This window comes from Micromys minutus (genome assembly GCF_963924665.1).
Source record: "Micromys minutus genome assembly, chromosome: 1".
Lineage (NCBI taxonomy): Eukaryota > Metazoa > Chordata > Mammalia > Rodentia > Muridae > Micromys > Micromys minutus.
Window position 1 is genome coordinate 112,978,448 of NC_137969.1, and position 7,000 is coordinate 112,985,447.

The following is a 7,000-nucleotide window of genomic DNA, read 5'->3' on the forward strand; positions in this document are numbered from 1 at the left end:
ATAAAAGAAGACTACAGAACTCCAAATAGAGTGGACCAGAAAAGAAATTCCTCCCGACACATAATAGTCAAAATGCCAAGTGTCCAAAGCAAAGAAAGAATACTAAAAGCAGTAAGGGAAAAGGTCATGTAACATATAAAGGCAGACCAATCAGAATCACACCCGACTTCTCAACAGAGACTATGAAAGCTAGAAGATCCTGGACAGACATCATGCAGACCCTAAGAGAATACAAGTGTCAGCCCAGGCTGCTATATCCAGCAAAACTCTCAATCACCATAGATGGAAAGACAAAGATATTTCAGGAAAAAACTAAATTTACACAATATCTGATCACAAACCCAGCACCACAACGAATTATAGGTGGAAAACCCAATACAAGGAGGGAAACTACATCCTAGTAAAAACAACAAAATACCTAAGCAAGAAAACCAAAAGAAGACAAACAGGCATAATTCTACCTCTAAAAGCAAAAATAGCAGGAAACAGCAGCCACTATTACTTAATATCTGTTAACATAAATGGACTCAATTCCCCAATAAAAAGATATAGGCTATCAGACTGGATACATAAACAGAATCCAGCATTTTGCTGCATACAGGAAACTCATCTCAGAGACAAAGACAGACAGTAATTCAGAGTAAAAGGTTTGGAAAAAACCTTCCAAGCAAATGGCCCCAAGAAGCAAGCTGGAGTGGTCATTCTAATATTGAATAAAGTAGATTTTCAACCAAAAGTTATCAAAAAAAAGATAAGGCAGGACACTTTTTACTCATTACAAAAAAAATTTGTCAGGAGGAACTCTCAATCTTTAACATATATGCTCCAAATAAAAGAAACCCTACTAAAGCTAAAAAAATACATTGCACCCCACACAGTAATAGTGGGAGACCTCAACACCCCACTCTCGTCAATGGACAGATCATGGAAACAGAAACTAAACAAGGAAGAAGTAAAACTAGCACAGGTTATGAACCAATTGGAATTAATAGACATCTACAAAACATTTCATCCTAAAACAAAAGAATACACCTTCTTCTCAGCATGTCATGGTACCTTCTCCACAATTGACTATATAATTGGTCACAAAACAAGCTTCAATTGATATAAGAAGATCGAAATACTTCCATGCATTCTATCAGATCGAGATGGTCTAAGGCTGGTCTTTAATAACAATAAAGTCAACAAAAAGCCCACATACAAATGGAAACTAAACAATGCTCTATTAAACGATAGCATGGTTAAAGAAGAAATAAAGAAAAATTAAGGTCTTTCTAGAATTTAATGAAAATGAAAACACAACATACTCAAACCTATAGGATGCAATGAAAGCAGCACTGAGAAGAAAACTCATAGCTCTGAGAGCTTCCAAAAAGAAACTGGAGAAAGCATACACTAGTAACTTGACATTGCAGTTGAAAGCTCTAGAACAAAAGGAAGCAGATATACCCAAGAGGAGGAGACAGCAAAAAAATTATCCAAGACATGGGATCGATTCCAGATGAGGATCCACAAGCGACTCATTGACTTACTGAGTCCTTCTGAGATTGTTAAACAGATTACTTCCATCAGTATCGAGTCAGGAGTGGAGGTTGAAGTCACCATTGAGGCTGCCTAAGTCAACTGTTTAAATAAATTGACTTAATTGTTTAAAAAAAAAAGAAATAATCAAACCCAGAGCAGAAATAGACCAAATAGAAAGAAAAAAAAACCAAAGAATCAACAAAAACAAGAGCTTGTTCTTTGAGAAAATTAACAAGATTGATCAACCCTTAACCACACTAACTAGAGGGCAAAGAGAAAGTATCCAAATTAACAAAATCAGAAAGGAAAGTGGAGACATAAAACTAAAACTGAGGAAATTCAAGAAATCATCAGAAAAGCCTATACACAACAAACTGGAAAATTTGGAGGAAATTGATGAATTCCTAGACAGATACCAGCAGCTAAAGCTAAACCAGGACCAAGTAAACCATCTAAATAATCCCATAACACCTAAAGAAATAGAAGCACACCTCAAAAGTCTCCCAACCAAAAAAAGCCCAGGTCCAGAAGGGTTCAGTGCAGAATTCTATCAGACATTTATTGACAACCTAATACCAATACTCTCCAAACTATTTCACAAAATACAGTCAGATGGAACACTACCTAACTCATTTTTTGAGGCCATAAAAACCATTGTTCCCAAACCACACAAAGACGCTACAAGGAAAGAGAACTTCAGACCAATCTCACTAATGAACATTGATTCAAAAATACTCAACAAAATCCTTGCAAATCGAATCCAAGAACACATCAAAATGATTATTCACCATGATCAAGTAGGCTTCATCCCTGGGATGCAGGGATGGTTTAAAATACAGTAATCCATCAATGTAATCCACCATTTAAACAAACTCAAAGAAGAAAAACTACATGGTCATCTCACTAGATGGTGAGAAAGCATTTGACAAACTCCAAAACCCCTTTATGTTATAAGTCTTGGAAAGAACAGAAATCCAAGACCCATAACTAAACATAATAAAAGGAATATGCAGAAAACCAATAGTGGACATCAAACTTAATAGTGAGAAAATTGAAGTAATCCCACTAAAATAAAGGACTAGACAAGGATGACCACTCTCCCCCTACCTATCCAACATAGTACTGGAAGTCCTAGCCAGAGCAATTAGACAGCAAAAGGAAATCAATTGATAAAAATTGAAAAGGAAGAAATTAAAAACATCACTATTTGTAGTTGACATGAAAGTGTAGTAAGTGACCCCAAAAATTCCACCAGAGAACTTCTACAGCTGATAAACAAGTTCAGCAAAGTGACTGAATATAAAATTAACTCAAACAAATCAGTAGCCTTCCTCTAGTAAAAGGACAAACATGTGGAGAATGAAATTAGGGAAAAGATACCCTTCACAATAGTCACAAACCATATGAAATACCTTGGTGTGACTCTAACTAAGCAAGTGAAGGACCTGCATGACAAGAACTTCAGATCTCTAAAGAAGGAAATTGAGGAAGATCTCAGAAAATGAAAAGATCTCCCATGCTCATGTATTTGAAGGACCAACATTGTAAAAATGGCCATCTTACCAAAAAAAAATCTACAGATTCAATGCAATCCCCATCAAAATTCCAACCCAATTCTTCGTAGAGTTGGAAAGAGCAATGTGCAATTTCATCTGGAATAACAAAAGACCTAGAATAGCGAAATATATCTTCAACAACAAGAAAATATCTGTGGGAATCAGCTTCCCTGACCTCAATTATATTACAAGTCAATTGTGTTACAAATTGCATGGTACTGGTACAGAGATAGGTAGGTAGATCAATGGAATACAATAGAAGGTCTAGAAATGAGCTCTCACATATATGGTCACTTGATTTTTGACAAATGAGCTGTAAACATTCAATGGATAAAAAACAGCCTCTTCAACAAATTGTGTTGTTCCAACTGGCACTCAGCATGCAGAATAATGAAAATAGACCTTTTCTTATCTCCCTGTACAAAAACAAAGCTCAAGTGCAAGTGGATCAAAGATCTTCACATTAAAGCAGGTACACTAAAACTATTAGAAGAAAAAGTAGGGAAAACCTTAGAACACATAGGCACAGGAGAAAATTTCCTGAACAGAAAACCAATGGTTTGTTTTTTAAGGTCAAAGATTGACAAATGGAATTTAATGAGATTTCAAAGTTTCTGTAAGGTTAAGGACACTGTGAAGAAAACAAAATGGCAGCCAACAGATTGGAAAAAGATCTTTACCAAACCCATATCTGATAGAGGCCTAATATCTAAGGTATACAAAGAACTGAAGAAGTTAGACATCAGAGAATCAAATAACCATATTAAAAATGGGGTACAGAACTAATCATAAAGTTCTCAATTGACGAATATTGAATGGCGCAGAAGCATGTAAGGAAGTGATGGACATCCTTAGCTATCAGGGAAATGCAAATCAAAACAACCCTGAGATTCCACCTCACACCAGTCAGATTGGCTAAGATCAAAATTTCAGATGACAGCAGATGCTGGCAAGGATGTGGAAAAAGAGGAACATTTCTCCACTGTTGGTGGGGTTGTAAACAGTTACAACCACTCTGGAAATCAGTCTGGTGATTCCTTAGAAAATTGGACATAGTGCTACCTGAAGACCCAGTTTTTCCACTTCTGGGCATACACCCCAGAGTTGCTCCAACATACAACAAAGACACATGCACCACAATGTTCATAACCACCCTATTTATAATAGTCAGAAGCTAGAAATAACCCAGATGTCCTTCAGTAGATGAATGGATACAAAAATTGTGTAAATGGATACAAAAATTGTGTAAATGGAGTACTACTCAGCTATCAGAAACAATGACTTTATGAAATTCTGAAGAAAATGGATGCATCTAGAAAATATCATCCTGAGTGAGGTAACCCAGTCACAAAAGAACAGACATGATATGCAGTCACTGATAATTGGATACTAACCACAGAAATCTCTGAATACCCCAGAAACAACTCACAGATTATATGAAGTTCATGAGAAAACAAAGGCCAAAACAAAAACAAAACAAAACAAAAAACAAAAAAAACAAAAAAAAGAAAATGAAAAACCATTATGCTTAATCTTTACACACCAAGAAAACCGACTATTTCTAGGTTAAATCTTGTTTTACATGTACTTTATGCTCATTGTAACTAGTAAGATTTTAATGCATACTAGCAAATCTTTAACAAAATCAAGTACTAACAAAAATGTTTTCATATACTTTTATGCAAAAATGCTCTTTAAATCTGTACATTTATCTTTGTTTTTTAAAATAACATTTTTAATTAAAAATAGATTTTAAATGAAATAAAATAAGTCTTCCTCATTTAACACTTATGGTAATAGATTTGTCATATAACATTTATTATATTGAGGTATGCTTTTTTCTATTTTAAATACTTCTGGTCTTTTATCATGAAGAAATAGTGAAATTTGTTAAATAACTCTTCTGTTGTGATGATCATGGAAATTTTACTTCTAAATATATCATTATGTTGTGTTGCATCTTAAAATTGATTTTGAACCATTCTGGTTGTGTTTGTATGAAACATGCCTGGTTTTGACATACAATGTAATGTTCTTGCATTTCTTTTACAAATATTTTCTCGAGAAATTTGCATCTCTGTTCATTAGAGAAATTGGTGAGCAGTTTTCTCTTAAACAATTTCTTCTAGATTTTTCCAGGTCTTTGTGTTATGCATGAAGTTTAAACATATGTCCTGGATTTCACTGGAGTCTGTAGTAGCATCTTCATCTGTAAATGTGTTAATCTGTGTTTCTTCTGTGCTTCTCTTGATTAGTTTGACGAAGGGTCAGTCAGTCTTGTTTATCTCTTCAAGGAACAACCTCTTCAATTTATTCTATGTATTGTCCTGTGAATCTCTACTTCATTCCTTTCTGTCCTGATCTCTATTATTTCTTGCTGTATACCATATTTGAGTTTGATTCTTCTTTCTTTTGTTTTTTAGAATACTGAGTTTATCTCACATGTACATTTTTGTCTCCCTACCATTTCCACATCTGACCACCACTATTACTATGTCCTATTGTAACATTCCATATATATTTAAAAACAAGTAAATGGTGGATTCCATCCTTGAAAACTAAGCAGGCATTTTAGACAATACATTCATGGCAATTGAACATGGACAACATTTATCAAACACAGTAGGGAAAGTTCTTCCTTTGTATTATAAAAAGGACAGCCAGAAATTAACTATTACAGAAATGAAGTAAGACTGAATATTTCAAACTGTTTAAAGCATTTTCTTAAAGAGACTTCCTCCATTGCCAGAGATCATGAATAGACTCCTGGTTGCTCATCCAGAAACAATTCTTCACATAATTAATGAACTTGGGTTTTACATTGGGAAGAGAACCACTTTTTTCTATACTTGCTTGTATTTTTTTCCATAATGCCTTCTATAGAACTGGGTCCTTTTGGTGTTTTAGGAGTTGTTTTTTTCCCTGTTTTTTTTTTTTTTTTTTTTTTTTTTTTTTTTTTTTTTTTTTTTTTTGTTTGTTGTTGTTGTTGAAAGAATATTGATCCTTTGATCTTAATGCTTATGGTTTTAAGCCTTTTTCATTTTAGTTTGATTGTTGTGAATTTTTGGCTGGGGTATCTCATCAGGTTTCTTCACTGGAACCTTCAGTTTCCTCTTCATCAAAATCATCATCATCTTTATCCTCCTCCTCATCTCCATCTTCATCAAGTATTACTTTTTTCTGTAGGACCTTGTTACCACCTCAAGGAGCAGATCTCTTTCCAGACATGCTTAAGGGTTTTACATCCTCCTCATCTCCATCTTCTGACTGTGCATCTTCTTCTACATCTAGTAGGTGCTGTCCACTCATGTGCACAGGCTCTGAACCACACTTCAACCTTAAGACCACAGGTGGAGTAATTTCAACGCCCAGAAGAGAAACTGTTGATGGTACAGACATTTTTAACGTTGCCAGTGTTACTTTAATTGGACTGTATTCATAGTTCATTGCTTCTGCCTCTATGATGCATAATTCATCTTTTGCCTCTGCCCCTAAACTGACCATTCTTAATGATAACTGGTGCTCATTTTCATAATTATCCACTTTAAAGTGATAGTCTTGTCAGCCTTTAGTTCACAACTGAAAAGGTAGTTCTGAGGCCTAAGAGGGCTCATGGTCCGTATTCATTGAGTCTTCCATGAGGTGGAGGCGCACACTTTGGTGTGGGAGAAGTCAGATGGAAAACAGCTGCCTATTGTTCCACAGAACACTCACAGGATGGAATCATGCCAAGGAAGCTCTCCTTTTTTTTTTTTTTTTTTTATAACACTCAGAGGTGCATAATTAGGTTATTTGTTTGAAATTGTTCGAAGTTTTTTGCAATGTAAGTACATGTAACTGTAAGTGTTCCTCTTAGAAACACCTTAGTTGTATTTCAATCAATCTAGGAATTCAAAGTATTTTTGTCTCATTTCTTCAAC

At 34.9% G+C, this 7,000-nt stretch overlaps 1 pseudogene across 1 annotated transcript; it reads right to left on the reverse strand.

Annotated features, from left to right (window-relative positions):
• Window positions 1-5,804: 5,804 nt before the first annotated feature.
• Window positions 5,805-6,723, reverse strand: LOC308426963 (nucleophosmin-like; annotated as a pseudogene). The gene has a single exon. The product of its transcript is annotated as a nucleophosmin-like (transcript).
• Between the last annotated feature and the right edge of the window lie 277 nt (window positions 6,724-7,000).